Source organism: Vulpes lagopus, chromosome 18 (assembly GCF_018345385.1).
Source record: "Vulpes lagopus strain Blue_001 chromosome 18, ASM1834538v1, whole genome shotgun sequence".
NCBI lineage: Eukaryota > Metazoa > Chordata > Mammalia > Carnivora > Canidae > Vulpes > Vulpes lagopus.
The window spans coordinates 312,340-320,466 of NC_054841.1; the positions used below are offsets into that span (position 1 = coordinate 312,340).

Below are 8,127 nucleotides of genomic sequence, written 5' to 3' on the forward strand. Positions count from 1 at the left end.
ATAAAAAAAAAAAAAAAAGGAAACCAATTAGGATGGCATTTTCAGTGACATCCCACACCTGGTCTCACTACATACTACTCTCTTCAGAGAATGAGATGCTATACTCCATTTCTGCATTTTCAGTGTTAACTACCCATATGTACTCAAAACTAACACAAAGAATAATTAAAGACAAAATCTAAACTGAAGGTTGTTTGGTAATCTAATCCCTTAAATCTTCCTGAGCTACCGATAACAGACCAGCTGCTAATCCTCTTCGGAGGAGGTCACTATTTGAGAGCTGGCCCTGGCGTCAGGACAGTCAAAGTGTAATAGTTTCCCTCTCTTAAATTAGGGGTAGCATTTTCATAAAATAGAACTGTTAACCATTTCCCAGCATCTCTGTCCCTTATATTTAGGGAGGAGCTGATAAGACACCTTTCCTTTGGGACACCTGCAGCAGAGATGCTCTTGATCTACCGACCCAATCGGTATCATAATAAGCCTCATGTGAGGAATACTGTAGTTTGCACTGCCATTCAGAGCACCCAGGGACTCAGGAGGGCGCCACTGAGGGCTAGCAGCCTCCTCTCCACTTGACACCAGGCCCCAGGGGGCACAGGGGTCTGTCCCTTTACTGGAAAACTGGCTGCCCTCATTGGGTGAGGCACTGTCTGCCTACAGCATTATATACTCCAAAGCCTGTACAGGGGGTTTTAAAAGGAGAGTTAAGGAATTTTCACCGGTGATTATATCTGTGTATATCATGTTCATTTTACTCCCTGACTTTATTTTTTTTTAAAGATTATATTTATTTATTCATGAGAGATACAGAAAGAGAGAGAGGCAGAGACACAGGCAGAGGAAGAAACAGGCTCCATGCAGGGAGCCCGATGCAGGACTCGATCCCAGGACTCCAGGATCATGCCCTGGGCCGAAGGCAGGTGCTAAACCGCTGGGCCACCCGGGGATCCCCTTACTCTGACTTTAGAAGCAGACTCTCACCTTAGACAAAATTCTATCTTATCACAAGCCCCCAGTTCCACCGCAATTTAGTCATTCTCTCCTACCCCCCAGGATCAACGTGAGCATCTCATATTTAGGTTCTAAAGATGCACCGCCCAGCAGCCTGTTAGGGGACTCTGCATGGTGGTGTCGGGGAGGTGCTCAGCACAGGAACGGGTACAGAAGGCCTAAATTTTCAAGTTCCAGGTCAGAGACTGAGCAAGACACTGGTCTCCAGGGTAGCTCACAGCGGAGCACACTGCCACCTATCCCATGCACGCCGGAAGGACTCAAGAACAGAAAAGGCTGAGACACGAGCAGCATCCTTTCAATTTCTATATCTCCTTAATAGAACCATCCTTAGAAACATTAGAAAATTCCCTCATTCTGAGTTATCAGGGGCATGAGGTAAGGGGTTCCAGAGTCCTTCAGCACAAAGCAGGACTCAGCCTGCTTCTGTCACAGCACCGCAGCAAGGAGTCTCCAGCTGAGGAATCGGGAACAGCTCACTTCATGTGGCTCTTCTAACAGATTACTCCATCTCAATCCACTTAATCAACAAATGTCACCAAGTATTAAGACTGGCAAGTGGGTTTTTTTTTTTGGGGGGGGGGGGAGCGGAGGGGAGGGAGAAACGTAATGAAAGACAAAATTTCCAGAAGCATTTTTACCAGTTGCAGATCTGACTTTAAAAACTCTTCATTTCGAGAGGATTTAAATTAGACGTTGCAAAGAAGATTTACAGGGAGGGCTCAAGCATCTCTCTGATCGCTTAACTGGCTGTCCTTTCCCAAAGGGCCGGTGGCTCGTCACAGACCTCCCTCAGAGCCCAGAGCCCCTCAGTGCTCAGTACTCACAACGCCTTCCAAGTGACAAAGTCACTGTACTGCACAGGAGTCACTGAGCCGTCGCTATTATTCACTCAACAAGTATGTCCTGGGTTTGTGCCAGCAACAGTTCTTTACACAAAACCACCTCCCTATGGACCTCATCTGATGGTAAAATAGTAAATATAGTTAAGTATATTAAATAGGACATTAAAATAACCAAGTGCTATAAGAAAATTAAGGAGAGAAGGCAGACAGGAAATGGGAGGTGTCCAGCTGAGACTCTGCAGGGCAGTCAGGAAAGGGCCAGCCTCGTGGAGCGTGAGGATGAGGAAGTGAGTGTTCCGGGTGGACTGGAGGATGCAGCACAGGCGTCTGCCAAGAGACTGGCGGGAATGCTGCTATGGCAGGGGGAGAGAGTCGGGGGGCCAAAAGTAGGAAGGAGCCTGGTCACAGGGGGGTGGGAGGGGCGGGACAGCAGAGCTGGTCCCTGGGCAAGCCTCAGAGGATCCTGCCCCGCCTGCCCATCTGCTCGCACCAGGGCCCAGGGGCAGGCACGGAGGCTCCTGCATCCCAGGTCCCTTCTAGCCCTTCTAGCCTGTGCTGCTCACGGTGACCATCCCCGATGACCCTGGGGGTACGAGGCCTCTGCATCACAGCCAGCAGCCAGAACCAGCTCCACACACCCTCGAGGGAGCTACCGAGTCCCCAGCACCCAGCACCCCGGGCCCAGGTGAAAGGAGGGCCGCACATACTAAAATCATCAACTTTCCCCAAACCCTCAGATCCTGGCTTCCAATTTCACCTCCTGCTTCACAGATTACTCAGTCTCGAAATTCAGCGGCACATCCAACGGGAAAGAAACCAATAAATGAACAAAACATCCTAGAAGCAGCGGCCGGAGTCCTGCCTTTAGGCGACCACGTTAATTAATAGCTGGGGCAACATAACTGTTTTCATCTTTAAGGTGTTTTTTTTTTTTCTCCTTTTTTCCGCCCAACGGACAACCAGTTAAGGACGAAGCCGACTGACAGTTCAAACAGCGCGGATCAGGCCCTGACCTGGCTGGTGAGATGTCCCCCATCGGGCCTAAGCCTGAAACATAATAAAATAAAACCGGAACTTTCGCTTCCCTTCCCGTAGGACGCGACGGAAGGCACCGCCTCGCGGGCGCAGGAACCGGGAGCTCCTCGTGCGGCCGCTCGGCGCGGGCGGGCTGGAGCCTGAGCCGCCGAGCCCCGACGCTGCCCCGACCCGCCGCACAAAGCGCCGCCTGAAATCCCGTGTCCGCGCCGCGCCTCTGAGAGCGGATCCAATTATTCTGACCTACAGGGTTCCCCGCGGCGCGTTCGGAGCCGGTCTCACGCCGAGCCGCTCGCGCGCATCTCACCCGGCGGTGCGGCGCCCCCGGCCGCGGCGCTCAGCACGGGCAGGAGGAGCCCCCGGCGGGTCAGGGGGCGGCGGGGCGGCGGGGCGGCGCGGCGGGGCGGGAGGCAGCCGAGCCGCCGAGCCGGGAGGGAGCGGAGCCCGGCCCCCGCCCCGCAGGCCCCCCCGCGCAGGCCCCCGCCCCGCCCCGCGCCCCCGCGGCCCCCGCGGCCCGCGCCGCCCGCCCCGGCCTGACCCGAGGCCCGGGGGCCCGCCGCGAGCTCACCAGTCCGCCCGCCCGCCCGCCCGCCGGCTCTGCGGCTCGGCTCCTCGGCTCCGCGGCGCTGCTGGGCCGACGCGCTCCTCCGCCGGGGCTGCTCTCGGGGTCCCCGGGCGGCGGCGGCGGCGGCGGCGGCGGGGAGGCAGCGGCGGCGGCGGCGGCAGAGGGCGCGGGAGCAGCACCGGCACAGGCGGCGGGGACGCGCACGCTCACGCACGCTCACGCACGCACCCGCACCGGCGCGCGCGCCCCCGGACGGACGTGGGCGCCGCGGGGCGGGGCCAGCCGCGCACGCGCCCAGGGGGCCCGGCTAGCGCGGTGGCTCCGCCCACCTGGGGGCGGGGCCTCCAGTGACAGCGCCGGAGCGGAAGCCGCGGCGACCGTGGGCGGAGCCCGCGCCGCGGAGCCGGAAGCGCCTGCGCCCGGCAGGGGCGGGAGCGCAGCGCAGGGGCGGAGCCTCGCGCAGGTGCCGGGGGCGCTCGGGCGGCGGCAGGTGCGGCGGCAGGTGCGGCGGGCAGGTGCGGCGGGCAGGTGCGGCGGCCGGCCCGGGGGAGCGGGCGGGGCCTCGCGGTGCGGCTGGGCGTGCTCAGCGCCGGACGGAGGACCGGGGAGACGTGGTCGTCCCCGCCGAGCGGGGCGGGGCGGGTGGCGAAGGCGGCGGCGGCGGCGGCACGGGGCCAGGGCCGGTGCACTCGGGCCACCGCGCCTGTCCGGCCGCCCGCCCGGGGAGCGGCGGGAGGAGCGAGGTGCACCCACCTCCCCGCCCGCCCCGCCGGCCCGTGACCGTCCGCGGTAGCAGGGGCCCGGGGCTCCACGTGCCATCTCCATCCGGAGCCGCCCAGACGGGCCTCCCACCCGTGCACCGGCCACCGCACTCTCCCCACTCTCGGAGCTGTCTTAGAACCTGGTGGCAGGGGGCGCCTGGGGGGTCAGGGGCGGAGCATCTGGCCTCGGCCCAGGCCGTGACCCCGGGGTCGCGGATCGAGTCCTGCGTCGGGCTCCCTGCGTGGAGCCTGCTCCTCCCTCTGCCTCTCTCTCTCTATCTCATGAATAAAATGAATAAATAAAATCTGAAAAAAAGAAAAGAAAGGAAGGGAGGGAGGGAGGAAGGAAGGAAAAGAAAGAAAAGAAAGAAAGAAACCTGGGGACATCCAAGGCTTCCCAGGACACCGGGCTGCGAGCGCCAGGAGGCCGAGGTGGGGAGTGGGTCAGCAGGCATGGAACGCGCAGCAAGGACAGGACGGATTCAAGAGCATGAAGGATTCCAGGATCACAGGACGTAGGAGACCCTGGTACCAATTTCAGAGAAAGCAAGAATGACGGGCCCAGCCTTAATGAACCCCCTCCCCTAATCTAGGGTTATCCTTCCTAAGAAAATGTTCCTGAATATAGAAAAAGCTGTCTGCTCTTCATGGTGTTGCTTATAAAACCTGCCCAAGTGTGCAGGCAAGTGCACCCAGACGGAACAGTGCAGTTCTGTGGGTTGGCTGGCTTTGTTGTTGTTGTTGTTGTTTTTTAAGATTTTATTATTCATTCATGAGAGACAGAGGGAGAGACACAGGCGGGGGCGGGGGGAAGCAGGCTCCATGCAGGGAGCCCCATGCGGAACTCGATCCCGGGTCCCCAGGATCACGCCCTGGGCCGAAGGTAGGCGCTAAACAGCTGAGCCACCCAGGCGTCCCTGGTTTTGTTTCTTGGAGAGAGGGGGACCAGGCAGGGAGGGGCAGGGGGAAAGGGAGGCTCTTGAGCAGGCTCAGGGTGGAGCCTGACCTGGGGCTCAACCTCACGACCCTGACATCAAGGACCTGCGCCCAAATCAGGAGTCAGCCACTCAACGCAGAGTCCCCCAGGCGGCCCAGGATCACTGTAGCTATTTAAAATGTATACAAAGGCTGGGCAGCCCGGGTGGCTCAGTGGTTTAGCACCTGCCTTCAGCCCAGGGCCTGATCCTGGAGACCCGGGATCGAGTCCCACGTCGGGCTCCCTGCGTGGAGCCTGCTTCTCCCTCTGCCCGTGTCTCTGCCTCTCTCTCTCTCTCTCTCTCTCTGTCACTCATAAATAAATAAATAAATAACATAAGGCTACATAACAGCATAGAAAATTCTTGTGATGGTTCCTGAAAGTAAATGAGCAAGATGCAGGATATAAAAAGTACATCCTTACAAGTGTGTTTATAAGTAAGCAACCCAACTTGTGCAGAGAAAACAAGACAGAGAAGGTACCTGTGAAATGCGGGCAGTGGGCAGGGGCTGTCCTCAGGGCCTGTGCTCCCCACGCCCCTGGATGAGGCACGGAGGACCCAGTGACCCTCAGCTCGGGGTGGGGCTCCAGAGGAGGCGGGGCTGCACCCTCTGACAGCGTCTCCTCCGTGTCCCTGCTTCCACTTCGCTCTCCAAGCTCACCTCACACATCTGTTATGTCAGACAATTCCTTGTCCATGGAGGGCTGCGTCTGCATCAGAATCCTCTATCCCACGAAGCCTCACAGACTCTCACCCATGAAGACTGCATGGGGCACCCAGGGTGGGTCAGTTGGCTAAGGGTCTGACTCAGCTCAGCTCAAGTCTTATCCCAGGGTCTTGAGTTCAGGCCCCATGTTGGGATGCCCAGCATGGGGCCTACTTAAAGAGGAGGACACCTGGGTGGCTCAGGCTGTGATCCTGGGGTCCTGGGATCGAGTCCTGCACCAGGCTCCCCATAGGGAGCCTGCTTCTCCCTCTGCCGGTGTTTCTGCCTCTCTCTGTCTCTCATGAATAAATAAAATCTTTAAAAAAATAAAAAGAGAAAAAAAAAAAACACAAAAAATAAAAACAAACAAAAACACCTACATGGAACCCATGCCCAAAGTAAATGAGGGTAAATGTTGGCTGCAGGCCACGATACTGACTTTCACCCTTTATACCAGGTGACTATTGTACTGGGCCGTCATGTGGGGTGCACAGCTCATACAACGTGAAGTCACTAGCTTTCCCTGCTATTCCATCTGGAGCAAGCCTGCTCTCTGATCCCACAGGGAAGTCCGATGTTCCCAGTGAAGGCACTGGCCACCTGGAACACCCGACAGCAGGAATCGACATGTTTGTGGCACCAAGCATCAGAAAGGGTCCCCCTCAAAGGGCCTTAGGGAGTGGGTATGGCTGGCACCCCAGGGCAGAGCTTTAAGGAGGAAAAGCAGAGCACAGAACATCGTGTCTTAAGAAAGGGAGAACAGCGTTAGCCTGCAGCCCAGGGCATGATCCTGGAGACCCTGGATCGAGTCCCATGTCGGGCTCCCTGCATGGAGCCTGCTTCTCCCTCTGCCTGTCTCTACCTCTCTGTCTGTATAAATAAATAAAACTCTCAAAAAAAATTTTTTTGCCTGCCTTCTCATGAAATGCAGGAAGGCGAACAAGTAATGTGGGTCATCACAGGGGCACGTGGGTGGCTTAGTTGTTGACAGCTGCCTTCAGCTCCGGTCATGATCCCGGGGTCCTGGGATGGAGCCCCCGGGTCAGGCTCCCTGCTCAGTGGAGTCTGCTGCTCCCTCGGTCCCTCCCCCTGCTCATGCTCTCACTCAAATAATCTTTTTTGGGAGGGACGTTCAGTGGTTGGGCACCTGCCTTCCGCCCAGGGCGTGACCCCGGGATCTGGGATGGAGTCCCGCATTGGGCCCCCTGCAGGGAGCCTGCTGCTCCCTCTGCCTCTCTCAGAAATATTAAAAAAAAAAAAAAAAAAAAAAACTTTAAAAAAATATTTTTTAAATATATATTTTTATTTATTTGAGAGACAGCAAGCGAGCACAAGTGAGGTTAGGGACAGAGAAAGAGAGAAACAGACACCCACTGAGCAGGGAGCCAGATGCGGGACTCGATCACAGGACCCTAACATCATGACCTGAGCAGAAGGCAGATGCTTCACTGATTCAACCACCCAGGCACCTCTCAAATAAATAAGATCTTTATTTATTTTAAATAAGATCTTAAAAAAGAAAAAAAAAAAAGGTCATGGCATGGGGGGGGGGGAACAGAGCTTGTTTCTTTTTCTTTTTTAAAAAGATTTTATTTATTTATTTATTCATGAGAGACACAGGCAGAGGGAGAAGCAGGCTCCATGCAGGGAGCCCGAGGTGGGACTCGATCCCGGGACTCCAGGATCATGCCCTGGGCTGAGGGCGGCCCTAAACCGCTGCACCACCAGGGCTGCCCCAGAGCCTGTTTCTGAGCCCACTTGGTATCCACTTTTGAATCTTGCAGACAGTGCCTTAAAACAATCAACAAAGGAGCCCTCCAAGTGTCCCGGGGCCGCTCCACCAGTGTCCCTGCGCACACCGAGGTCCCTGTGGCAGCGGACACATTCACCAGCCCAACCATGGAAGCCACCTTAATTCAAGAGCTTCACTTGGCAGTCGCTGTGCTCAAGGCCGTCATTTACCTCTGCTCACAGGGCCCACCGGTCGTAAGGACGGGCAGCTGTGCCTGAGCAGGACTCTCAGGACGCCCACCGCACGCTCAGTGGCCTCCCTGTCCTCACAGCCCAGGGGTGACTGCAGGACTTCCACGCGGCTCCCAAACCAGGCCCAAACCCTTCAACGGGGCAATCTGGTTGGCCGACCAGCCTCTCTGGAGCCTGGCTTGCAGGCCCCCCGCTGCTGCACCCTGACCTGGGCCAGCTTGGGTCTCCAGCGCCTCGTTCC

General features: G+C 57.3%; 1 protein-coding gene across 2 annotated transcripts in view; it reads right to left on the reverse strand.

Annotated features, from left to right (window-relative positions):
• The window catches only part of DNAJC5 (DnaJ heat shock protein family (Hsp40) member C5), a 34,112-nt gene extending 30,450 nt beyond the window's left edge, over nt 1-3,662 (reverse strand). Inside the window, exon 1 of one of the 2 annotated variants that reach the window (XR_005984453.1) lies at nt 3,463-3,662. The gene's annotated coding sequence lies outside the window, so the exon portion shown is untranslated. The remainder of the gene's footprint in view (nt 1-3,462) is intronic. The other variant, XM_041733326.1, reaches the window with a different exon arrangement.
• Between the last annotated feature and the right edge of the window lie 4,465 nt (nt 3,663-8,127).